We start from the raw sequence: 27,602 nt of genomic DNA on the forward strand, positions 1-27,602 counted from the left end.
AGAAGAGAAGAGAAGAGAAGAGAAGAGAAGAGAAGAGAAGAGAAAGGCTATGTCCACACTGTCCACAAAATGAGGTGGAAACTGAGCTGCACTTCTTAACCTCCTGCCAAATGTGTGACCATATTAGAGACACATATTTCCCTCAGGTTACACAGACCCACAAAGAATTAGAAAACAAACCCACTTTTGATAAACTCTCATGTCTACTGGGTGAAATACCACAGTGTGCCATCACAGCAGCAATATTTGGGACCTGTTGCCACAAGAAAAGGGCAACCAGTGAAGAATAAACACAATTTATCCCTTTTGTACTTTAACTATTTGCACATCATTACAACACTGCATATAGACAGTATATGACATTTGAATTGTCTTTATTCTTTTGGAACTTCTGTGAGTGTAATGTTCACTGTTCATTTTTATTGTTTATTTCACTTTTGTTTATTATCTATTTCACTTGCTTTGGCAATGTGAACATACGTTTCCCAAGTCAATAAAGCCCTTCAATTGAAATTGAATTGAATTGTGAGAGAGAGAGAGAGAGAGAGAGAGAGAGAGAGAGAGAGAGAGAGAGAGAGAGAGAGAGAGATTTTTTAAAAGGCAAAATATAGCAATTCAGTTTTGGAAACATCTAAAATACAGTGACCCCCTCTCATATCATTACCAAGCCCTGCAATGCCAAGAGCTGAGCAAATAAAATAGTCCCCTCATCCAGCTGGTCCTGGGGCTGAGTTCATAAACCTGTTCTACTAACACACTGAAGCCTCAGAACCAGAACATCCAATCAACCAGCTCAAAACAAATGACAACACAGTCTAATCAAAACGACATTACTTATCGGGAAGCACAAACACAAAGCAAAATGCAGTGCTATCTTGCCCTAACTCGACAGTACAACCGTGGTAAACTATTTGACCATGGTTACTGATCAACATTTTAGAAAAACCTTGACAAAGTACAGGCTCAGTGAGCACAGCCTTGCCATTGAGAAGGGTAGACACAGGAAAACCTGGCTCCCTGTAGAGGAAAGGCTGTGCAACCACTGCACAACAGCAGAACCTGAGACAGAGCTGCATTCCTGACAAAATATAAAAAAGATAAAACAATTTGAAACCCTTATTCAAGGTTTCAAAGACCTCTCTGATGAGGATAGGCTACCCGTCCTGTTGGGGGAGGACACAGAGAGCTGTGGGTTGGCAGCGCACTACATTGCTGCCTGCCATAAGTTGAGGGACAGTGTCTGACAGACCAATCAACCTGCAAATGTCCTCTATGCTTATTGTTATTGTTCAATGTATGGTTATTTTGACCCTCGGTTATTGTTGTTACTGTTGTCCTGTTGACAATATTGATTATTATTATTAATTATGTTAATATTGTAATTCTCCTAAGTAAGCTTTGGCAATATGTACACCACCGTTCAACAGCTTGGGGTCACTTAGAAATGTCCTCGTTTTTGAAAGAAAAGCAAATTTTTTGTCCATTAAAATAACATCAAATTGATCAGAAATACAGTGTAGACATTGTTAATGTTGTAAATGACTATTGTAGCTGGAAACGGCAGATTTTTAATGGAATATCTACATAGGCGTACAGAGGCCCATTATCAGCAACCATCACTCCTGTGTTCCAATGGCACGTTGTGTTAGTTAACCCAAGTTTACCATTTTAAAGGGCTAATTGATCATGAGAAAACCCTTTTGCAATTATGTTAGCACAGCTGAAAACTGTTGTCCTGATTAAAGAAGCAATAAAACTGGCCTTCTTTAGACTAGTTGAGTATCTGGAGCATCAGCATTTGTGGGTTCGATTTCAGGCTCAAAATGGCTTGAAACTCGTCAGTCTATTCTTCTTCTGAGAAATGAAGGCTATTCCATGCGAGAAATTTCCAAGAAACTGAAGATCTCGTACAACGCTGTGTACTACTCCCTTCACAGAACAGCGCAAGCTGGCTCTAACCAGAATAGAAAGAGGAGTGGGAGGCCCCGGTGCACAACTGAGCAAGATGACAAGTACATTAGAGTGTCTAGTTTGAGAAACAGACGCCTCACAAGTCGTCAACTGGCAGCTTCATTAAATAGTACCCACAATACACCAGTCTCAACGTCAACAGTGAAGAGGCAACTACGGATGTGAAGAGGCAACTCCAGGATGCTGAGGTGCCACCATTCTCCTGTGGTCTACTGTTTTTATATCCATGTTTTTCAGATAGAGAGAAACAAAACCTACAGGACATGTACAACTAGAGAGGCTGCTGCCAACATACAGACTCAAATCTCTGGCCACTTAAATAAACAGACCAATTAAACGGATCACTAGTCACTTTAAATGATGCCACTTTAATAATGTTTACATACCCTACATTACTCATCTCATATGTATATACTGTATCCTATACCATCTACTGCATCTTGCCTATGCCGCACGGCCATCGCTCATCCATATATTTATATGTACATATTCTTATTCACCCTTTACATTGATGGTGTTTGTGTGTATAAGGTAGTTGTTGTGGAATTGTTAGATTACTTGTTAGATATTACTGCACTGTCAGGAACTAGAAACACAAGCATTTCACTACACTCGCATTAACATCTGCTAACCATGTGATCAATAAAATGTGATTTGATTCGATTTGAACTGGATACCTAAACCTGGTAAATCAATCAAATGTGTTGAGATTTATCCTATTATATACTGTGGTTGATTACTTATTTAATTCACTTGATTAAAATGTCCAAATGGATTAAAACTCAAAATTATCTTAAATTCTATTGTGTGAATATGCAAACGTGCCTATTTGCCAAGAAGCAAATGTGTGAACATCTGTAGCCTATAAATAGACTGACAGATACAACGTTGTGGTTGTGGGCTCAAACCATTGGAAGAGTAAATCAATTATGACATTTGTATTTATCAAAATACTGTTAGCTTTTATGACGCTCCAATATTTTAGCAGTGCTTTATGACGCTCCAATATTTTAGCAGTGCTTTATGACGCTCCAATATTTTAGCAGTGCTTTATGACGCTCCAATATTTTAGCAGTGCTTTATGACGCTCCAATATTTTAGCAGTGCTTTATGACGCTCCAATATTTTAGCAGTGCTTTATGACGCTCCAATATTTTAGCAGTGCTTTATGACGCTCCAATATTTTAGCAGTGCTTTATGACGCCCAATATTTTAGCAGTGCTTTATGACGCTCCAATATTTTAGCAGTGCTTTATGACGCTCCAATATTTTAGCAGTGCTTTATGACGCTCCAATATTTTAGCAGTGCTTTATGACGCTCCAATATTTTAGCAGTGCTTTATGACGCTCCAATATTTTAGCAGTGCTTTATGACGCTCCAATATTTTAGCAGTGCTTTATGACGCTCCAATATTTTAGCAGTGTTTTATGACGCTCCAATATTTTAGCAGTGCTTTATGATGCTCCAATATTTTGCAGTGAGCTGTTGCGCAAATATTTCAAATTGAGTTCCTGTCTCTTTAAAAGCATTGGTTCATTCTAATCCCGCCCTTCAACGCTTTCAACCAATCCTCTGCCATGACACATTATGGTTTGTCTTCTGCAGGTGGTCCAATCGCAAACCGGCTTTCAATTACAGGGCACCAGGGGTGTATTCATTATCCTAATTTTGTTGCAAAATGTTTCTTAAACGGAAGCAAACTGAACGAAACGAGGAAGAACCTAACTGAATTAGTCCAATAGAAACTCTCGTTTTCGTTGCAAAACGCAACTGTTTACAACCGTGTGGACTAATGATTACACCACAGTCTCGTAAAGCAGGGGATAACGCATTTGCAGCGATACAACTGAAGAGAAAGCAGTACCAAGTATTACTGTGTGTCGGATTCAGTGGAACAACAGCGAGCAAATTGAACGCATGGAATGTACGAGCAACGGTGTTCAACGATTAGATAAGCAGCTTGATCCACTGTCTCCGGCGCTGGATCCGCTACATTAGGTGGGTGGTTATATTGTATCTAGTCAAAGATTCCGACAGTGTAGCAATGTCCCTCTCTCTCTTTTCCCACTTCTCTTCCAGCTTCAGCGGCGCTAACCGCGACTGTCTACCCTCTACCTAGTAGGTTAACCACTACACATTTTGAGCATTACCAATTGGGAGGTTTTTTAAAAGAAAATGTCGTTTTAGCTCAGACATTTTTAATAGTTTGAATCTGTGAAATGCGCTGATGGCTTTGCATCACTGTAGAATGTGTTGGCACATGCCACCCGGTGTATGAAGGCAGAACATGTATCATGCATCTTGGCACAACAATAATCAGGATCTGTCCAGCCCATGTTCAAATAGACAACTGAATGAATCGAGTGTTGTGTCTCCGTATTGGCAGTTATGTTCTCGTGTTTTAATAACAAGATACATTTTTTTTGTTCTTCTGCAGCCTATCAGTAATGCTTTTTTTAGATTGAAATCAACAGTAACTTGATGTGCGCACAACTAAAACACACGTTGCTGATATTGGCGTCTCCTATGTATCTGTAGCGGAGTTGTTTTGGTCAACAGAAGACTGACATAACTACCGTAGTTAAAATCACGTCCTTAGTCTTTTACCTTTTTGATATTTCCACATCAGATGATATCCTGTCTGTAGACTATTGATGTGGAAGACCTACTGGTCAACACAGCATAGGACCTATTGGACGGAATTACGCAAACGTCATAAGGTGTAAAAGTGTTCCAAAGGAAGCCTCCTGCACTTGTCCTTCAGTCATTTTATTATCATGTAGCTTTAATTAATCAAGACAATATAATGAATCTCGGCAACCAGCCATGAGGTAGGTCTACTTCCCAGATGTTTTGCCATCAGCTGCTTGCAGTAACCATAACTGAAGGGGAATGGGTCTAACGTTTTTTTTTTAAATGTATTTATGTATTCCCCATTGCACGCTATTCCTACAGCTGTTGACAAAACTTATAACTTCTCTGTGTCATGTTGGAAATAAATTGTGATGACCGGTCTTTTTGGCGTATGCATCAAAGGCCCCTCCAGTTTACTCTTTATTGGCAATAGCCAAAGACAGAAATAGATAGCCATACCATCATCCTATATCTTTGTCTGGTATAGAATATATATTATTATTAATAGTACATAATGTTTTGAACCCCCTGGCTGTTATAGTGATGGAGATGCTGGTAGAACGTGGTTGATATGGGTTTATTCTGGTGACTCTGTGCCCACATCCCGCCCTGACGGTCCATTAGACTTTGTTCACAGAAATTCCCAAATGACGTTATGCTATAGAGACCTCTGATTTTTTTTCACTGTTAAGGGTTTATTCACATTTTGACTAATGGAAATTCATGACTTTTCCATGAGTTTTAACCAAATATCCAAGACCAATATTTGATGACAGCTCTATGGCTGTGTTTAGACAAGCAGACCAATTCTGATATTGTTTTCCACTAATTAGTCTTTTGACCAATCACATCAGATCTTTTCATAGAATATCTTTTTCCAGAGCTTATCTGATTGGTCAAAGGACCAATTAGTGAAACAAACATCAGATTTATTTATTTTGCTCCTTTGCACCCCATTATTTCTATTTCTACTTTGCACTTTCTTCTACTGTCAAATCTACCATTCCAGTGTTTTACTTGCTATATTGTATTTACTTTGCCACCATGGCCTTTTTTTGCCTTTACCTCCCTTATCTCACCTCATTTGCTCACATCGTACATAGATGTATTTTTCTACTGTATTATTGACTGTATGTTTGTTTATTTCATGTGTAACTCTGTTGTTGTATGTTGTCGAACTGCTTTGCTTTATCTTGGCCAGGTCGCAATTGTAAATGAGAACTTGTTCTCAACTTGCCTACCTGGTTAAATAAAGGTGAAATAAAATAATAACAAAAAATTGGTCTCCCTGTGTAAATGCAGCCAAAATAGCCTACATGGGGGAAAAAGTCCGGATAAATGTGGTATTGCTGCTGGTCTCTGACCCCATGTAGGCTACTATCTCCTGCTGTTGTGCCCTTGATCAAGGCACTTAACCTCCCTCAAAGTAGAATAACCACATTGTTAGGCTACCGTATGAAACGCGTGTGGTCAACCCTCCATCTGGACAGCTGGGTGCGTCTGTTTTATCAAGGTCCTGTTGAGCAGCAGATGTGATAGTTTATACTGGGGACGGTTGGCCACCCTTAATATACAATATAAAATATTACAACCAAATACTTTCAATATACTATTATTCTCTCATTCAATGAATCTGGGATAGAAATGGATGAGGTAGATTACTTCAAAAACAAAGTACTAGGACATGTTAACCTTTTTTTTTATATGGCAAAAATATTCCTATTTTCAGGGGAGATCTATGCACAGCATGGAAGTTATTTATCAATTAGGCTATTCGATTATACATTTTTTTGCATTGCCGAAATGACCGTGTTAGCCTACTGTTTAATAGAAAAGGAATGTCAGCTTTCCCATTACGGTGTCAGATTTATTTCTCAACAGAGCCGGTGGAAACAAGACGGCAATGATATTAATGCTTATAGCTCGTAATCTCACTAGTTAACTATTTAGCTATGTTTTGAATTGGCTGTGTAGTCTATCATTATTATATAGGCTACCTGCTGCTCTGACCCCCCTCCCCCCCATTTTAAGTGATTGATCATATATTTTATAACACAATATAATATTTTCATGACTGTAAGAACCCTCATTTGACAACTTTAATAAAATTTAATAACATTCAGGCTTGCGTTTTCTCAATCTGCGCATTCTCAAACTGGAACAGCACTCATACACCCGGATTCACAGACCAGATTCTCAAACTGGAACAGTCTACTCATACACCCGGATTCACAGACCGGATTCTCAAACTGGAACAGTCTACTCATACACCCGGATTCACAGACCAGATTCTCAAACTGGAACAGTCTACTCATACACCCGGATTCACAGACCAGATTCTCAAACTGGAACAGTCTTCTCATACACCCGGATTCACAGACCGGATTCTCAAACTGGAACAGTCTACTCATACACCCGGATTCACAGACCGGATTCTCAAACTGGAACAGTCTTCTCATACACCCGGATTCACAGACCGGATTCTCAAACTGGAACAGTCTTCTCATACACCCGGATTCACAGACTTGTGATAAATAAAGATGAACGAAGCAGAATCAGGATGTGAATTCCCACTCTGCTATTCAATGCAGATCCCGTTTTCTTCAGCATTTGACGCTGTGTGTGAATCCGGGCCTGGTGATAGGCCACTTTGTTATATAGAAGGGCCGGTACGCAGTTCCCCAAAAAACGTGAATTGTCGGCCCAGCGGCTCAAGTCGGCTCAAGTCAAGCACTGACCTTTTTTAGGATGCACCCTCAGTTGTTTTCCTGTGTCTGTCTGAGCTCTGTGCTACTCTGCTTCCTCAGCTGCAGGGGGTGATTGATAATGGCAGGCCCTGGCTGTGTCTCAGGGAGAGTTGGGATATGCAAAAGAATACATTTCCAATTTAAATTATTGACAAATATAAACCCCCACCAAAGTATTACTATTCTTCACTGCACCAGTATTGACCAGGAAGTAGCGCACCACTAGTATTGACCAGGAAGTAGCGCGCCACTAGTATTGACCAGGAAGTAGCGCGCCACTAGTATTGACCAGGAAGTAGCGCGCCACTAGTATTGACCAGGAAGTAGCGCGCCACTAGTATTGACCAGGAAGTAGCGCGCCACTAGTATTGAACAGGAAGTAGCGCGCCACTAGTATTGACCAGGAAGTAGCGCGCCACTAGTATTGACCAGGAAGTAGCGCGCCACTAGTATTGACCAGGAAGTAGCGCGCCACTAGTATTGAACAGGAAGTAGCGCGCCACTAGTATTGACCAGGAAGTAGCGCGCCACTAGTATTGACCAGGAAGTAGCGCGCCACCAGTATCAACCAGGAAGTAGCGCGCCACCAGTATCGACCAGGAAGTAGCGCGCCACCAGTATCGACCAGGAAGTAGCGCGCCACCAGTATCGACCAGGAAGTGGCGCGCCACCAGTGTCGACCAGGAAGTAGCGCGCCACTAGTATCGACCAGGAAGTAGCGCGCCACCAGTATCGACCAGGAAGTAGCGCGCCACCAGTATCGACCAGGAAGTAGCGCACCGAATAGGGTGCCATTTGAAACGCAGAAGCATTTGGTTCTGCTCGTTTCCTGGTTTGGGAAGTCCGTATCACCCTTTGCTGCTAACAGATGATATGATCACATTTTATTTTTGTACACCGTTTAGGAAAATACCTTCTCTTAGCTACCTGCCCACGGATGTGTGTTCTTCCTGTTAGTTGACTAACATCACTAATATGCCTTATGATGTCCACCCACGCTGCTGCATCCAGGCTGACCATGCATCATCCTCCTATTCATTGGCAGGTTTATATCATGTCTGTTGTACAGTCATGTATTCAAGCCATTGAGCTTTAACTGATTGTAGGGGTTTTGTTATGTAGCCTATCACCTTTGCTAATGCATTGTGATTCACAGACCGTAGATCAGTTCTATGCTGTGATTATTCCCCAGTCAGTTTGTTGCTCAGAGTGATGTGTTGTTGTGCCTTATTGCTCAGGGAAGGTGCAGTATGCGGACAGCCCTTCACATGAGTGGATTTGGTTATTTCAGCCACACCCGTTTCTGACAGGTGTATAAAATCGAGCACACAGCCATGCAATCGCCATAGACAAATATTGGCAGTAGAGCCTATAGGTTTCTTCTTAGGTTCTGGCCTTTTCTAGGGAGTTTTTCCTAGCCACCGTGCTTCCAGACCTGCATTGCTTGCTGTTTGGGGTTTTAGGCTGGGTTTCTGTACAGCACTTTGTGACATCAGCTGATGTAAGAAGGGCTATATAAATACATTTGATTGATTGAATGGCCTTACTGAGAAGCTCAGTGATTTTTCAACGTGGCACCGTCATAGGATGCCAACTTTCCAACAAGTCAGTTTGTCAAATTTCTGCCCTGCTAGAGCTGCCCAGGTCAACTGTAAGTGCTGTTATTGTGAAGTGGAGCAACAACAGCTCAGCCGCGAAGTGGTAGGCCACACAAGCTCACAGAATGGGACCGCCGAGTGCTAAAGCACGTAGAAAGTAAAAGTCATCTGTCCTCGGTTGCAACACTCACTACCGAGTTCCAAACTACCTCTGGAAGCAACATCAGCACAATGACTATTAGTCGGGAGCTTTATGCAATGGGTTTCCATGGCCGAGCAGCCGCACACAAGCCTAAGATCACCATGCGAAATAGCCAAGCGTTAGCTGGAGTGGTGTAAAACTCGCCGCCATTGGACTCTGGCACAGCGGAAAGGCGATCACGCTTCACCATCTGGCAGTCCGACGGACTAATCTGGGTTTGGTGGATGCCAGGAGAACGCTACCTGCCTGAATGCATAGTGCCAACTGTAAAGTTTGGTGGAGGAAGAATAATGGTCTGGGGCTGTTTTTCATGGTTCGGGCCCCTTAGTTCCAGTGAAGGGAAATCTTAACACTACAGCATACAATGACATTCTAGATGATTCTGTGCTTCCAACTTCGTGGCAACAGTTTGGGGAAGGCCCTTTCCTGTTTCAGCATGACAAAGCGAGGTCCATACTGAAATGGTTTGTTGAGATCGGTGTGGAAGAACTTGACTGGCCTGCACAGAACCCTGACCTCAACCCCATCGAACACCTTTGGGATGAACTGGAACGCTGACTGTGAGCCAGGCCAAATCGCCCAACATCAGTGCCCGACCTCACTAATGCTGTTGTGGCTGAATGGAAACAAGTCCCCGCAGCAATGTTCCAACATCTAGTGGAAAGCCTTCCCAGAAGAGTGGAGGCTGTTATAGCAGTAAAGGCGGGACCAACTCCATATTAATACCCATGATTTTGGAATGAGACGTTTGACGAGCCGGTGTCTTTTAGCCATGTAGTGCATCTAAACGTGTCCAACTCCTAGATGTTCTCTTCCACCTCAGTGAGTTTTTAAACTGTCAGGCTTGGTTGACTCCCTGGCTGAGTCCCGTCAGGCTTGGTTGACTCCCTGGCTGAGTCCCGTCAGGCTTGGTTGACTCCCTGGCTGAGTCCCGTCAGGCTTGGTTGACTCCCTGGCTGAGTCCCGTCAGGCTTGGTTGACTCCCTGGCTGAGTCCCAAATAGCCCCCCTTTTGAGTGTACTACTTTAGAAACCAGAGCCATGTGGGCCCTCTTGCACCTATAGTTCAACCAGTTCCCTCTGTGATGTCCAGTTAAGGTGACAACATGCCACTGGCCAGGGAGGGATGTCCTTGTGGATTTATGGATCTCAGGTCAAGCAGCCTCCCTGCTTTTTTTTCTGCTATTGTGTCAGGGCCAGCTGGGCCTGTGTGTCTGCCGGCCTGTGTGTCTGCCGGCCTGTCTGTCTGGCTGTCTTTCTGTGGTGTCCCAGCCTGTCGGTCTGCCTGCCTGGCTGTCGGTCTGCCTGTCTGCCTGCCTGGCTGTCTGGCTCTCTGTCTCTTTCTGTCAGTGTCCCAGCCTGTCTGGCTGTCGGTCTGTCTGGCTGTCTGTCTGGTTGTGTGTGGGTGGTTGTGACATGAAAGGAGGGCAAGTTGGCTCTGGACTCCGTCATAGAGAAAGAGGAAACATATCTAGAAGGTATATATGTGATTTATACCATATCAACTCTTCATTATCGTGCTGATACTGTAGAATTGAAAGCAGCTGCATCTCAGACAAGGCTAAAGCTTTAGACCATGGCTCCATCCTCACAAAGAGTGAACTGGTTCCCTTCTCTGATTGTTGAAAGGAAATGACTGGAACACATTCCACATATCGTGGAAACTCCCTTTAGCTAGCCCCTGCCTCTACCAGTCCAATGCTTTTACATTTGTTTTGAACTAGTGAACAAGTGTACATTTCAGGAGAAAGGAGATATTATTGGGTTTAGTTTCCCTAGCTTGTGAATATTGCGTCTGGTTATATGTTAATATCCTCTTCCATCTTGATAAAAGAGAGACTGTTGTAACATGAGTGTCAGTTAGGAATTTTCTTCTTCAGGCCCAAATTTAGGAGGCTCCTCCTCTTCCTACGGTCTGGCCATTGATTGGCATGGAAATGAGGGCCTGTTTTTAGATGGAACAGAATGGATGGCCTCCCAGGCAGCTGTGTTTCAAACGGACTTAGCATGGCGTGATGATGTGGCAATACAGTATTGATCTCTCTCTCTAGTTCTCTCTCTAGCGCTCTCTTTCTAGCCCTCTCTCTCTCTCAATATCATTCTCTCTCTCTCTCTCTCAATATCATTCTCTCTCTCTCAATATCATTCTCTCTCTCTCTCTCAATATCATTCTCTCTCTCTCTCTCTCTCTCTCTCTCTATCATTCTCTCTCTCTCTCAATATCATTCTCTCTCTCTCAATATCATTCTCTCTCTCTCTCTCTCAATATCATTCTCTCTCAATATCTCTCTCTCTCAATGTCTCTCTCTCAAATTCAAATTCAAGCTGCTTTATTGGCATGAAAAACATTGTGTCAATATTGCCAAAGCAACAATGTATACAATATACATTGTAATAGAATTAGAAACAATAATAATATAAAATGGCAGTAAATAATAATACAGAATTAAATATAAAAATCTAAATATGGAAAATGAAACTATAACTAACTTATAACTAAATAACAGTCATCTTCACCATTACATCAGTACTACAACTACCATCATCATTACCACTACTAAACTGCTATCATTACCATTACTACCCATACCACTACTACTACCACCACCACTAAACTGCTATCATTACCATTACTACCCATACCACTACTACTACTACCACCACTACTAAACTGTTATAATTACCATTACCACCCATACCACTACTACTACCACCACCACCACCATCACTAATCTGCTATCATTACCATTACTACACATACCACTACTACTACCACCACTACTAAACTGTTATAATTACCATTACCACCCATACCACTACTACTACCACCACCACCATCACTAATCTGCTATCATTACCATTACTACCCATACCACTACTACTACCACCATCACTACTAAACTGCTATCATTACCATTACCACCCATACCACTACTACTACTACCACCATCACTAAACTGCTATCATTACCATTACCACCCATACCACTACTACCACCACCACCATCACTAAACTGCTATCATTACCATTACCACCCATACCACTACCACCACCACCATCACTAATCTGCTATCATTACCATTACTACACATACCACTACTACCACCACCACTATCACTACTAAACTGCTATCATTACCACCAAGCCCTCTCCAAAGTGGGCTTGGTGGTAAGGTGTATGACTTAATAAAATGTATGTACACAGAAAACAAGTGTGCAATAAAAATGAAAAACCAAAGAAGATAATTATTTTCACAATTTTGAGGTGTGAGACAAGGCTGCAGTTTGAGTCCAAATCTTTTCAACATTTATATCAATGAATTAGCAGACATGTTGGACCATTCTCCAGCCCCAGGACTCACACTATTTGACACAGAGGTGAAATACCTGCTATATGCTGATGACTTGGTACTTCTATCACCAACCAAAGAAGGTCTTCAACAGAACATTAATATTCTAGAGCAATATTGCCATAATTGGGCCCTGGTAGTGCGACTGTTAGGGAGAAAGCCAATTTGACATTTACTTATTACATTTTTTTCTTGAAAGGTTTGAATTCAAAATGCTACAGAAAACCTTTCCCAAGTTACTGTTTATGCAAATTCCCCTGTAATTATTGGGGTCTGATTTGTCTCCACTTTTGTGGATAGGGGAGATGAGCCCCTGGTTCCAGACATCAGGGAAGCAGCCAGAAGTTAAAACCATGTTGAACAATTTAAGCACAGCATTTTGCAACTCAGGTGTGCTGTTTTTCAGCATTTCATTTCTGAAGTTGTCTAGACCACAAGCCTTCTTTGATTTAATAGATTTCAGCTTTTCATTTAGTTCTTGCTGGGTTATTGGGTAATCTAATGGATTTTGGTTGTTTTTAATGACTGATTCAAGGATGTTCAATTTTTCTTTTAATTTCTAATTGGTTCTGTTGTAAGTCTTTTTGTGGGATGTTTTTGTATAGATTATCAAAATAAGTTTTCCAAATTCCTACATCTTGTATGGCTAATTCCTGTGGCTTTGTCGTGCTTAAATTGTTCCACATGTCCCAGAACTGATTTTGGTCAATTGTGTTTTCAATTTCATCAAGTGTCTTGTTGGTATAATTACATTTCTTGCGTTTCAGTGTTTGTTTATACTGTTTCAAAGTATTCATATTGTAGCTCTGGGTTGTTTTGCTGCTTGTGTTTTTCGTTTGACATTTGTCTTAGTTGTTTTCTAATTGTTTTACATTCATTATCAAACCATTTGTCAGAAACATTTTGTTTTTTGTTTCTGAAGTTGCATTTCTTTGGTTTTGTCAAATTTGCTTTCGATGCTGCTTTTTGGAATATGCAGTTGATGTTTTGAGTAGCCGAATTGACACCATCTCTGAAAAACTGTATAGAGTTCATCATTTCATTTGAGTTCAACGTTTCAATGAATCTCTCTGCACTGTTTGGAGCCCATCTGTACGATGGGTTTATGTTGTAGAGTTTATTGGGCTGTTTTTTTGAATGAGTATTGCCGGTTAATTTCTTCAGAAACACGTTGATCTGACTGTGATCTGACAATGGTGTCTGTGGTCTAACAGTGAATGCACTAATGGAGGAGTGGTCAACGTCAGTGATGACATAATCGACTACACTTGTCCCAAGAGCTGAGCAGTAAGTAAACCGACCTAAAGAGTCCCCTCTGATTCTACCATTAAGCATGTACAGGCCTAAGGCTCGACAGAGATGCACTAACTCCTTCCCATTTTTGTTCAGTATTTGGTCAGGACTGTTTCTATTATTTATAATAGGGCTACGGTACAAGGAGGGGTGTCCAAATATGTGGTGGTTACCTCCCGCATCAGTGTTGTCAGGCTCAGAACCTCCACAAAGCAGCACTTTACCCTCTGCCTGAAATGTAATGATTTCTGTATGGAGATTGTCAACAAACTGATCATCATAATATGGTGAATCTGAAGGAGGAGCATAAGCTGCACATATGTATACATCATTGTCACAGTAGATTGTACCTTTGTTAAGTTTTAGCCAAATGTGACTGGTACCTTTTTTTTCCATTTCATTCAGTGCTAAGTCCCGCTTATGCCAAATGATGAATCCACCTGAGTCTCGGCCCCGTTTAACATTTTTATGTTTGATTGATGGTAGTAAACTTTCTCTATAGCCTGAGGGACACTGAGAATCTATGTCTCCACGACACCATGTTTCCAGTAGGATTATGATGTCCTGTCCTTTGATGTTTTTAATCCATTCTGGATTTGTTGTTTTATAACCAAAATGTGAAGAGTATAGGCCCTGGATATTCCAAGAGCTGATAGTTAATGATCTCATTTATAATAAGTGATATTCACTGGTTTGAGTAAAGTATGTTGAAGAAAAACAAAATAATAATAATAATATACATACATACATACATACATACATACATACATACATACAGTGCCTTGCGAAAGTATTCGGCCCCCTTGAACTTTTCGACCTTTTGCCACATTTCAGGCTTCAAACATAAAGATATAAAACTGTACTTTTTTGTGAAGAATCAACAACAAGTGGGACACAATTATGAAGTGGAACGAAATTTATTGGATATTTCTAACTTTTTTAACAAATAAAAAAACGGAAAAATTGGGCGTGCAAAATTATTCAGCCCCTTTACTTTCAGTGCAGCAAACTCTCTCCAGAAGTTCAGTGAGGATCTCTGAATGATCCAATGTTGACCTAAATGACTAATGAGGATAAATAGAATCCACCTGTGTGTAATCAAGTCTCCGTATAAATGCACCTGCTCTGTGATAGTCTCAGAGGTCCGTTTAAAGCGCAGAGAGCATCATGAAGAACAAGGAACACACCAGGCAGGTCCGAGATACTGTTGTGGAGAAGTTTAAAGCCGGATTTGGATACAAAAAGATTTCCCAAGCTTTAAACATCCCAAGGAGCACTGTGCAAGCGATAATATTGAAATGGAAGGAGTATCAGACCACATGCAAATCTACGAAGACCCGGCCGTCCCTCTAAACTTTCAGCTCATACAAGGAGAAGACTGATCAGAGATGCAGCCAAGAGGCCCATGATCACTCTGGATGAACTGCAGAGATCTACAGCTGAGGTGGGAGACTCTGTCCATAGGACAACAATCAGTCGTATACTGCACAAATCTGGCCTTTATGGAAGAGTGGCAAGAAGAAAGCCATTTCTTAAAGATATCCATAAAAAGTGTCGTTTAAAGTTTGCCACTAGCCACCTGGGAGACACACCAAACATGTGGAAGAAGGTGCTCTGGTCAGATGAAACCAAAATCGAACTTTTTGGCAACAATGCAAAACGTTATGTTTGGCGTAAAAGCAACACAGCTCATCACCCTGAACACACCATCCCCACTGTCAAACATGGTGGTGGCAGCATCATGGTTTGGGCCTGCTTTTCTTCAGCATGGGCAGGGAAGATGGTTAAAATTGATGGGAAGATGGATGGAGCCAAATACAGGACCATTCTGGAAGAAAACCTGATGGAGTCTGCAAAAGACCTGAGACTGGGACGGAGATTTGTCTTCCAACAAGACAATGATCCAAAACATAAAGCAAAATCTACAATGGAATGGTTCACAAATAAACATATCCAAGTGTTAGAATGGCCAAGTCAAAGTCCAGACCTGAATCCAATCGAGAATCTGTGGAAAGAACTGAAAACTGCTGTTCACAAACGCTCTCCATCCAACCTCACTGAGCTCGAGCTGTTTTGCAAGGAGGAATGGGCAAACATGTCAGTCTCTCGATGTGCAAAACTGATAGAGACATACCCCAAGCGACTTACAGCTGTAATCGCAGCAAAAGGTGGCGCTACAAAGTATTAACTTAAGGGGGCTGAATAATTTTGCACGGCCAATTTTTCAGTTTTTTATTTGTTAAAAAAGTTAGAAATATCCAATAAATTTCGTTCCACTTCATAATTGTGTCCCACTTGTTGTTGATTCTTCACAAAAAATTACAGTTTTATATCTTTATGTTTGAAGCCTGAAATGTGGCAAAAGGTCAAAAAGTTCAAGGGGGCCGAATACTTTCGCAAGGCACTGTACATACATACATACATACATACATTACTATAATACCGGTGCCAATAAAATTAAGAATAGTTGTAAACAAATGAATAAGATTGCACAAAAAATAAGTACAATGCAATCTGCAACCGTGTGTGTGAATTAAAGTGTCTGTCTAGCTCAGTAGTGTGTGTGTGTGTGTGTGTGTGTGTGTGTGTGTGTGTGTGTGTGTGTGTGTGTGTGTGTGAGTGAATTAAAGAGTCTGTCTAGCTCAGTAGTCTGCATATTAGTTGCAGTAGTTGGCCACCTCTCCTATCTCTGATGGTTCTAGGTGTCTTTTGCCAGAGGTTACCTCAGCATATGTAGTCTGATGATCTGAATGATATATGGTGTGGACTGCATCATGTGGTGTACTTCTCTGAAGGACAGTGTTCTGTCCCACCCTGGAGTAGTGGTCAGAGCTGTGTTGTGATGGGACAGGTCCAGTAGAGCTGTGTTGTGATGGTCCAGTAGAGCTGTGTTGTGATGGGACGGGTCCAGTAGAGCTGGGTTGTGATGGGACGGGTCCAGTAGAGCTGGGTTGTGATGGGCCGGGTCCAGTAGAGCTGTGTTGTGATGGGCCGGGTCCAGTAGAGCTGTGTTGTGATGGCCTGGGTCCAGTAGAGCTGGGTTGTGATGGGACGGGTCCAGTAGAGCTGGGTTGTGATGGGACGGGTCCAGTAGAGCTGGGTTGTGATGGGACGGGTCCAGTAGAGCTGGGTTGTGATGGGGCGGGTCTAGTCGTGCTGGGTTGTGATGGGGCGGGTCTAGTCGTGCTGGGTTGTGATGGGGCGGGTCTAGTCGTGCTGGGTTGTGATGGGGCGGGTCCAGTAGAGCTGTGTTGTGATGGGGCGGGTCCAGTAGTGTTGGGTTGTGATGGGACGGGTCTAGTCGTGCTGTGTTGTGATGGGGCGGGTCCAGTAGAGCTGTGTTGTGATGGGACGGGTCCAGTAGAGCTGTGTTGTGATGGGACGGGTCTGGTCCAGTAGAGCTGTGTTGTGATGGGCCTGGTCTAGTAGAGCTGTGTTGTGATGGGCCTGGTCTAGTAGAGCTGTGTTGTGATGGGCCTGGTCTAGTAGAGCTGTGTTGTGATGGGACGGGTCTAGTAGAGCTGTGTTGTATTGGGCCAGGTCTAGTAGAGCTGTGTTGTGATGGGCCAGGTCTAGTAGAGCTGTGTTGTGATGGGACGGGTCTGGTCCAGTAGAGCTGTGTTGTGATGGGCCTGGTCTAGTAGAGCTGTGTTGTGATGGGCCTGGTCTAGTAGAGCTGTGTTGTGATGGGACGGGTCTAGTAGAGCTGTGTTGTATTGGGCGAGGTCTAGTAGAGCTGTGTTGTGATGGGCCAGGTCTAGTAGAGCTGTGTTGTGATGGGCCAGGTCTAGTAGAGCTGTGCTGTGATGGGACGGGTCCAGTAGTGCTGGGTTGTGATGGGACGGGTCCAGTAGTGCTGGGTTGTGATGGGACGGGTCTAGTAGAGCTGTGTTGTATTGGGCCAGGTCTAGTAGAGCTGTGTTGTGTTGGGCCTGGTCTAGTAGAGCTGTGTTGTGATGGGCCTGGTCTAGTAGAGCTGTGTTGTGTTGGGCCTGGTCTAGTAGAGCTGTGTTGTGTTGGGCCTGGTCTAGTAGAGCTGTGTTGTGATGGGCCTGGTCTAGTAGAGCTGTGTTGTGTTGGGCCTGGTCTAGTAGAGCTGTGTTGTGATGGGACGGGTCTAGTAGAGCTGTGTTGTATTGGGCCAGGTCTAGTAGAGCTGTGTTGTGATGGGCCAGGTCTTGTAGAGCTGTGTTGTGATGGGCCAGGTCTAGTAGAGCTGTGCTGTGATGGGACGGGTCCAGTAGTGCTGGGTTGTGATGGGACGGGTCTAGTAGAGCTGTGTTGTATTGGGCCAGGTCTAGTAGAGCTGTGTTGTGTTGGGCCTGGTCTAGTAGAGCTGTGTTGTGATGGGCCTGGTCTAGTAGAGCTGTGTTGTGTTGGGCCTGGTCTAGTAGAGCTGTGTTGTGTTGGGCCTGGTCTAGTAGAGCTGTGTTGTGATGGGCCTGGTCTAGTAGAGCTGTGTTGTGTTGGGCCTGGTCTAGTAGAGCTGTGTTGTGATGGGACGGGTCTAGTAGAGCTGTGTTGTATTGGGCCAGGTCTAGTAGAGCTGTGTTGTGATGGGCCAGGTCTTGTAGAGCTGTGTTGTGATGGGCCAGGTCTAGTAGAGCTGTGCTGTGATGGGACGGGTCCAGTAGTGCTGGGTTGTGATGGGACGGGTCTAGTAGAGCTGTGTTGTATTGGGACGGGTCTAGTAGAGCTGTGTTGTGTTGGGCCTGGTCTAGTAGAGCTGTGTTGTGATGGGCCTGGTCTAGTAGAGCTGTGTTGTGTTGGGCCTGGTCTAGTAGAGCTGTGTTGTGATGGGACGGGTCGAGTAGTGCGGGTTGTGATGGGACGGGTCTAGTCGTGCTGTGTTGTGATGGGGCGGGTCCAGTAGAGCTGTGTTGTGATGGGACGGGTCTAGTCGTGCTGTCCTGAGGCGGGTCTGGTCTGGTAAATCTGTGCTGTGTTGGGCCTGGTCTAGTAGAGCTGTGCTGTGATGGGATGGGTCTAGTCGTTCTGTCCTGAGGAAGGGTCTGGTCTGGTAAATCTGTGTTGTGATGGGCCTGGTCTAGTAGAGCTGTGTTGTGATGGGCCTGGTCTAGTAGAGCTGTGTTGTGATGGGCCTGGTCTAGTAGAGCTGTGCTGTGATGGGCCTGGTCTAGTAGAGCTGTGTTGTGATGGGCCTGGTCTAGTAGAGCTGTGTTGTGATGGGCCTGGTCTAGTAGAGCTGTGCTGTGATGGGCCTGGTCTAGTAGAGCTGTGCTGTGATGGGCCTGGTCTAGTAGAGCTGTGTTGTGATGGGCCTGGTCTAGTAGAGCTGTGTTGTGATGGGCCTGGTCTAGTAGAGCTGTGCTGTGATGGGCCTGGTCTAGTAGAGCTGTGCTGTGATGGGCCTGGTCTAGTAGAGCTGTGTTGTGATGGGCCTGGTCTAGTAGAGCTGTGTTGTGATGGGCCTGGTCTAGTAGAGCTGTGTTGTGATGGGCCTGGTCTAGTAGAGCTGTGCTGTGATGGGGTCTAGTAGAGCTGTGTTGTGATGGGCCTGGTCTAGTAGAGCTGTGTTGTGATGGGCCTGGTCTAGTAGAGCTGTGCTGTGATGGGCCTGGTCTAGTAGAGCTGTGTTGTGATGGGCCTGGTCTAGTAGAGCGGTGTTGTGATGGGCGTGGTCTAGTAGAGCTGTGTTGTGATGGGCCTGGTCTAGTAGAGCTGTGTTGTGATGGGCCTGGTCTAGTAGAGCTGTGCTGTGATGGGCCTGGTCTAGTAGAGCTGTGTTGTGATGGGTCTGGTCTAGTAGAGCTGTGTTGTGATGGGTCTGGTCTAGTAGAGCTGTGTTGTGATGGGTCTGGTCTAGTAGAGCTGTGTTGTGATGGGCCTGGTCTAGTAGAGCGGTGTTGTGTTGGGGTCTAGTAGAGCTGTGTTGTGATGGGCCAGGTCTAGTAGAGCTGTGTTGTGATGGGCCTGGTCTAGTAGAGCTGTGTTGTGATGGGTCTGGTCTAGTAGAGCTGTGTTGTGATGGGTCTGGTCTAGTAGAGCTGTGTTGTGATGGGCCTGGTCTAGTAGAGCTGGGTTGTGTTGGGCCTGGTCTAGTAGAGCTGTGTTGTGATGGGACGGGTCTAGTAGAGCTGTGTTGTGATGGGACGGGTCCAGTAGAGCTGTGTTGTGATGGGACGGGTCCAGTAGAGCTGTGTTGTGATGGGACGGGTCTAGTAGAGCTGTGTTGTGATGGGACGGGTCTAGTAGAGCTGTGTTGTGATGGGTCTGGTCTAGTAGAGCTGTGTTGTGATGGGCCTGGTCTAGTAGAGCTGGGTTGTGTTGGGCCTGGTCTAGTAGAGCTGTGTTGTGATGGGACGGGTCTAGTAGAGCTGTGTTGTGATGGGACGGGTCCAGTAGAGCTGTGTTGTGATGGGACGGGTCCAGTAGAGCTGTGTTGTGATGGGACGGGTCTAGTAGAGCTGTGTTGTGATGGGACGGGTCTAGTAGAGCTGTGTTGTGATGGGTCTGGTCTAGTAGAGCTGTGTTGTGATGGGTCTGGTCTAGTAGAGCTGTGCTGTGATGGGACGGGTCTGGTCTAGTAGAGCTGTGTTGTGATGGGCCAGGTCTAGTAGAGCTGTGTTGTGATGGGCCAGGTCTAGTAGAGCTGTGTTGTGATGGGCCAGGTCTAGTAGAGCTGTGTTGTGATGGGCCTGGTCTAGTAGAGCTGTGTTGTGATGGGCCAGGTCTAGTAGAGCTGTGTTGTGTTGGGCCTGTTCTAGTAGAGCTGTGTTGTGTTGGGCCTGGTCTAGTAGAGCTGTGCTGTAATAAGCCGTGTCTGGCTCTTTTCTCCTGGGGATGGTGGAGGTACTGTTGTTTCAGAATGTGGGGCGGGGGACCTCTGTTGCTGGGGTGATGGGTGTGTGGGTCCCTGCCATGGGTTGCATCTTTTAGGTCCTTGGCAAAGGTTCTGATCCTGTCCTGATCCAGATGTACATTATGGTATAAGTGTTGACATGTCAGAGTGGGGTGGTGAGCCGTTCTGACGTGGAGCAGTGAGGCACAGTCCACAGTGATCTGTTGATTTATTTTATCCATCAACTGTCCTGGGAAGTCTTTTCTTGGTGGGAGGGTGGACACAACTATATTGGTTGTTGGGAACTGAGCCTGTGCCCGTTCTGCCACTCTTCTCACTGCCCCAGATACATTTTCACCTTTGGCATGAAGGTGGTTTGTGCCAGTGTGGATGATGATGTTGTCTGGGGGGGGGGGTCAATCCTGGTCTGACTGAGTAGCTGCATTGCGCTGTCAGTTGTAGGACACCAGAACTTATACACCTGGTGTCTAGGGAATCATCTTTCCTGGACTAACAACTTCCCATTTGAATCAATAAGGATTGCAGTTGTGGGTTATTGTCTGGGTGGAGCAGACTGGGAGACTGGTATTCTGACCTGGGCTAGAGCAGACTGGGAGGCTGGTATTCTGACCTGGGCTAGAGCAGACTGGGAGGCTGGTATTCTGACCTGGGCTGGAGCAGACTGGGAGACTGGTATTCTGACCTGGGCTAGAGCAGACTGGGAGGCTGGTATTCTGACCTGGGCTAGAGCAGACTGGGAGACTGGTATTCTGACCTGGGCTAGAGCAGACTGGGAGGCTGGTATTCTGACCTGGGCTAGAGCAGACTGGGAGGCTGGTATTCTGACCTGGGCTAGAGCAGACTGGGAGGCTGGTATTCTGACCTGGGCTAGAGCAGACTGGGAGGCTGGTATTCTGACCTGGGCTAGAGCAGACTGGGAGGCTGGTATTCTGACCTGGGCTAGAGCAGACTGGGAGGCTGGTATTCTGACCTGGGCTAGAGCAGACTGGGAGACTGGTATTCTGACCTGGGCTGGAGCAGACTGGGAGGCTGGTAGGTTGACCTGGGCTGGAGCAGACTGGGAGACTGGTATTCTGACCTGGGCTGGAGCAGACAGGGTGGCTGGTAGGTTGACCTGGGCTGGGGCAGACTGGTAGGCTGGTATTCTGACCTGGGCTAGAGCAGACTGGGAGACTGGTATTCTGACCTGGGCTGGAGCAGACTGGGAGGCTGGTAGGTTGACCTGGGCTGGAGCAGACTGGGAGACTGGTATTCTGACCTGGGCTGGAGCAGACAGGGTGGCTGGTAGGTTGACCTGGGCTGGGGCAGACTGGGAGACTGGTATTCTGACCTGGGCTGGAGCAGACAGGGTGGCTGGTAGGTTGACCTGGGCTAGAGCAGACTGGTAGGCTGGTGCAGTGTCATCAGGCTGTGTGGTGGAGGCCATGCTGGTCTCAGGTTCTGCTTGTGTTATGCCAAGCTGGTGGACATGTTCTCTAGATGCAGAGGACATAATGACTCGCTGCTGGTTGAGGAGGTCAATGTACCTCTCTCTTTGTTCTAGCTCCTTTCTTGTTGTGCTCAGATGGTCTCTGAGGTCGTCATTTGTCTGACTCAGTTTGTCCGTTCTGCTTTCTAATTTAGCAATAGATGCTCTGCTCTCCTCCCTGAACTGTTTCATCTCTTCTATTAGTTTCTGGTCAGTGTCCTCCTCTTGAAGCTTGTTCTCTCTGAGTTCTATGACCTCTGCTTCGACTAGAGAGAGGGTGTTGTGGAAACGTTGCATAGCAGGTGTTCTTGGTGTTGTAGACATGTCCTTGGCTCTGTCTGCTGCAGGTGAGGTAGGTAGAGGGACACTTCTTGCTGGGTCACAGAGACCGTTGGGGCCTGCTTTTCTCCATCTCCCTCCTTGACTTTTTCCTCAGTTTCTGAGATGAGTTCAGCTTCTGCTTTTAGGGTAGCAAACCTATTCTCAAAAGCCTGGAGGCTTGAATCATTGCCTTGTATCAATACAGTTCCATTATTATATAAGTTTACTGTTTGATACGTGTTGCTCTGGTCAGCTTCTTCAAAAATGCTGATCTGACATCCTTGGCTGATGCCTCTCTCTTTTTTTTGAGAAAGGGAAATGGTTGCAAATAACCATTTTCCATATGTGCCCTTGTTTTTGGTATTAAAAATTACATTTGCTCTCGTTTTGCAACTGGTAAGATCTGCAAACAGGCATTCATCGTTCTGTCCCGTCAACAAACCTTTGAAACTTTTCTTAGCTTTCTCCTGTTTGGATGTCTGGTGGGTAAACAATTTCCATAGCAACGCTGGTGATGTTGGCTACAATGTCGCAATAGAAGCGTTGTTTCTTGTATTATTCTCTTGTGTCTTTTAGAGGACTGTTTCACTTTGATGTCCTTTTTCTTCTGTCCTTATTTTATCTTATTTTGTATTTCTTTTCTTCTGTTAACTAGATATTATTTGTTATTCTTTGTTAGCTAGCTAGCTTCTTCCAGGAGAGTCCCTAGCAACTGCTTAGCAACTGGTAAACAATTCAGCTAGCTAACGGTACAATTTAATGTTTGTTGCTTGTTTTGTCTCCTATTTGGTCTTGCTTTTTTCCGATGTACTTCACTCTAAAAACCTCAACAAAAAAAACCATGTCAATTTCAATATTTGTAGGAGCTAATTTTTTCAGCAGCTGCTGCTCAATTTGGAACCTCTCTCTGTCTCTCTGTCTCTCTCTCTCTCTCTCAATATTCTCTCTCTCAATATTCTCTCTGTTATTTACCAGTGATGAATCAGAGCGCTTTAAACCCTGGGCTTTCAACCCAGCAGCATGATAAACACTGAAAGAGTTCAGCTAATCAGTTCCCAGGTTAGAAAATTGCACAACACACAGGGAAGCTTTAAACAGCATGTAGTCTTCCTCCGTCTCAGCTGCTGACTGACTGATCATCCTGTTTGAATGGTGCGGCATCGCTCTCTCGCCCTATCCAGGATACCTAAATGAAAGTGATGATTATTAATGTTGTTGGTGTGTGTGTGTGTGACGGTTGCGGAGAGCGAGAGAGAGAAGAGCGCACTAGAGAGCGAAGCACCAATTAATTTGTACGTTTACATGCTAATGAATAGCGTGTAGCCGAGCAGGGAGCATCGTGGGATGTTATCGTTACCCGTTGTCTCTGCTCTGTACAGAGCTCTAGTGGTTGACTAGGAATGACCCAGACTGGCTGCTAGGTGTACGGTCATCTACCTATATTATCTCTGCCTATATTATCTCTGCCTACGCTAGGTAGTGTAGTCTTTATAGTCAGTGTAGGGTCATCTACCTATATTATCTCTACCTATATTATCTCTGCCTACGCTAGGTAGTGTAGTCTTTATAGTCAGTGTAGGGTCATCTACCTACATTATCTCTGCCTATATTATCTCTACCAATATTATCTCTGCCTATATTATCTCTGCCTATATTATCTCTGCCTACGCTAGGTAGTGTAGTCTTTATAGTCAGTGTAGGGTCATCTACCTACATTATCTCTACCTACATTATCTCTGCCTACACTAGGTAGTGTAGTCTTTATAGTCAGTGTAGGGTGATCTACCTACATTATCTCGAGCTACATTATCTCTGCCTACGCTAGGTAGTGGAGTCTTTATAGGTAGTGTAGGGTAATCTACCTACATTATGTGGAAGTTTCCATCAGTACAGGTGTTAGTGAAGTTTGAGAAACATCTCTATTATATTCATCACCACCTTCCGGAGACACCTGAAACCCCACCTCTTTAAGGAATACCTAGGATAGGATAAAGTAATCCTTCTAACCCCCCCCCCCCCCTAAAAGATTTAGATGCACTATTGTAAAGTGGTTGTTCCACTGGATATCATAAGGTGAATGCACCAATTTGTAAGTCGCTCTGGATAAGAGCGTCTGCTAAATGACTTAAATGTAATATTCCACAGTTCAAGTGTCTCTTGGGTTTTGAGTTGATTCTGAAAAGTGCCTTCCTCCTGGACTCCGCATCGCTCAGTCAGTTGGGCTTGAGAGGAAAGTTGTTGTCGTCAAACAACTTTTTTTTTTTCCTTCCAGTAATGGTTTCTACTGGAGGACTGACTGACCTTTCCCGGGAGATGGCAGGCCTGATGCTATTGCCTCCATTTTTAAAATGGAAATGGTTTGTAAAGTGATCCCAGAATGCCATGTATGGTGCAGCCTCCCAGGTCCGTGGGAGAGACGAAGGGCCCAAGATGACATTTCACATGTTTTAAACGGTAACTATGGGTCATTTGTAGCTTCTAGCATAAGCTTAAATGTCAACCAAAAAGTCCTAAAGCCATTGACTGGAATTGTACGGAACTGAGTTTAAATGTAACCAATCGGGCAATAAGTTGTCTGGAAAAGACCATTGAGTAGAATTGTGCTGAAGTACCCAATATTAATGCTAAAAACTAACCTCAAATCAAATGTTAAAGGTCACATGCAGATGTTAATGCGAGTGTAGCGAAATGCTTGTGCTTCTAGTTCCCGACAGTGCAGTAATATCTAACAAGTACTCTAACAATTCCCCAACAGCTACCTAATACACACAAATCTAAAGGGATGGAATAAGAATATGTACATATAAATATATGGATGAGCGATGTCCGAGCGGCATAGGCAAGATGGTATAAGATGCATTACTCATCTCATATGTATATATTGTAAGATATGTAAACATTATTTAAAGTGACTAGTGAGTCTCAATGTAGGCAGCAGCCTCTCTGTGTTAATGATGACTGTTTAACAGTCTGATGGCTACGAGATAGAAGCTGTTTTTCAGTCTCTTGGTCCCAGCTTTGATGCACCTGTAAAGACCTCTCCTTCTTGGATGATAGCGGGGTGAACAGGTAGTGGCTCGGGTGGCTGATGTCCTTGATGATCTTTTTGGACTTCCTGTGACATCGGGTGCTTTGAATAGGGCTGTGTCTCAAATGGCATGTTTTCCCCCTATGGGTCCTGGTCTAAAGTAGTGCACTATATAGGGAATAGGGTGTCTTTTGGGATGCTAACTTAGAAGTGGTGCTCTCTCACAGGATGTGATGCATGTTACTTGTTGGGTTAAAGGTCAGTCCCAGGCTAAGCGCCGCGTTGCGTTCTTCATCTAGAGATGCGTCTCAAATGGCACCCTATTATTAATCCCTTTGTAGTGCACTACATTTGACCAGGGCACATAGGGAATAAAGTCATGCACTATGTAGGGAATAAACTGCCATTTGGGACACAGATTAGCTGTCCTGTAGAAGTGGAAGCATGTGTACCAAATATCCCATTGAAAACCAATATAGATTGGGTCATTTTTCAACACAGAGATGGACCCTTGGCAGGAACTTAGTGCTGCTGCAGGTAAATTGATAGTTTTTCTGTTGTGCATAGTCGATCTGTTTTTTGGGGGGGGGTTTTGCAGTCTTAAGTCTTTTCTGAAAAGTGCTGATCAATGATTCATTTCTAAAGAAGGTTTTCACGTTTCTACCAAAAGCTGAATAATATGCAGAAGGTACACGCGGTGTGTCGGCCTAGTCGAGGTTTCCGTGGCGGAGTGTCGGCCTAGCCGAGGTGCCGTGGCGGCCTAGCCGAGGTTTCCGTTGCGGAGTGGCGGCCTAGTGGAGGTTTCTGTGGCGGAGTGGCGGCCTAGTGGAGGTTTCTGTGGCGGAGTGGCGGCCTAGTCGAGGTTTCCGTGGCGGAGTGGCGGCCTAGCGGAGGTGGCCGTGGCGGCCTAGCGGAGGTGGCCGTGGCGGCCTAGCGGAGGTGGCCGTGGCGGCCTAGCCGAGGTGTCCGTGGCGGCCTAGCCGAGGTGCCCACCTAGATCTTTATTGATTTTATAATATGGTACTTCAAAGAGAAAACATGACAGTGTGTTTTCACCAACAGTTTGGGTTCATTTAGTATTTATTTTGAACTGTTTCAGATCAAACTGATCTTTCCTAATTCCCCTTCGAATTTTTTAAAACACAGAACTCAATCGGAGCAGCTTTTCCTGTTAGATTTGTGTTTCTCCATCTCTGAATTCCTGTATTATGAAGCTATTGGCAGGAAGGAGCACATTCACCCCATTAGTCATTGAAGAAAAAAACAAAACAACGGAAAACCATGTACCTGGCGTTCATATCAAGCCTTTAGTGACAGACCTGAGTAGTAACGCACGATGAATAGCCAAGCAGTGGAGAGAGAGACCGAGAGAGCAAGCCTCTCCCAGTTCAACAATGCTTTTCTTCATTCCCCCTCGCCCACCTCCCCTCCCCCTCTCTTCACTCCTCCCCGTTGGGCAAAGAAGACCCTTTTAAGTTCAGCTCTTGTCCATCAAGGTAGATCATGGCAGGGCCTCAGTGTTGGAGGCTCCATCCTTGTTACACACACACACACACACACACACACACACACAGACAGACCTCCTCCCTTGTTATTAAGTGTTGAAGTGGTGGTCTGGTTTCCACATGGTCCCGTAGAGAATGTCAACACTTGTTCACAGATCAAAGGGAAGTGCAGAGGAGGATACAGTATCTGTAACAGGAAGAGTCTCAACACATTCTTTACTTCAGCTCGGTGTCAGCCAGGTGAAGCCGGAAACCAATCTGCCTGCCGCTAAAGCTCGACCGCAAGTTGTAATTCAGACCAGTGACTTTGAGCTTTCAGAATTGTTCCAACCTCCTTCTCCTCGAAGTCGAGGAATGGTTGACAGTCTGATTTTTCCATGGCTATGTCCCAAATGGCACCCTATTCCTTTTATATTTAGTACACTACTTTTGACCAGAAGTAGGTCACTGTCTAGGGAATAAGGTGCCGTTTGGGACATATAGCACCTATTCTGGGCCGGAAGAGAACTTTAGACAAGCCCACTGTGGGAAAGGAGAGCGATGAGACTGGAATGCCATAAAAACTAAAAAAACACAGCTACTATTTGCACGTCAGCCTCCTCCTGCCGTGTTGAGACGTCGGCCTCCTCCTGCCGTGTTGAGAGACGTCGGCCTCCTCCTGCC

General features: G+C 44.7%; 1 protein-coding gene across 3 annotated transcripts in view; it reads left to right on the forward strand.

Annotated features, from left to right (window-relative positions):
* The first annotated feature begins 3,664 nt into the window (after nt 1–3,664).
* The window catches only part of LOC106613355 (protein-tyrosine sulfotransferase 1), a 102,792-nt gene continuing 78,854 nt past the window's right edge, over nt 3,665–27,602 (forward strand). Inside the window, exon 1 of one of the 3 annotated variants that reach the window (XM_045724862.1) lies at nt 3,665–4,090. The gene's annotated coding sequence lies outside the window, so the exon portion shown is untranslated. The remainder of the gene's footprint in view (nt 4,091–27,602) is intronic. The other 2 variants (XM_045724861.1, XM_045724863.1) reach the window with 2 other exon arrangements.

This window comes from Salmo salar, chromosome ssa09 (assembly GCF_905237065.1).
Source record: "Salmo salar chromosome ssa09, Ssal_v3.1, whole genome shotgun sequence".
Taxonomy (NCBI): domain Eukaryota; kingdom Metazoa; phylum Chordata; class Actinopteri; order Salmoniformes; family Salmonidae; genus Salmo; species Salmo salar.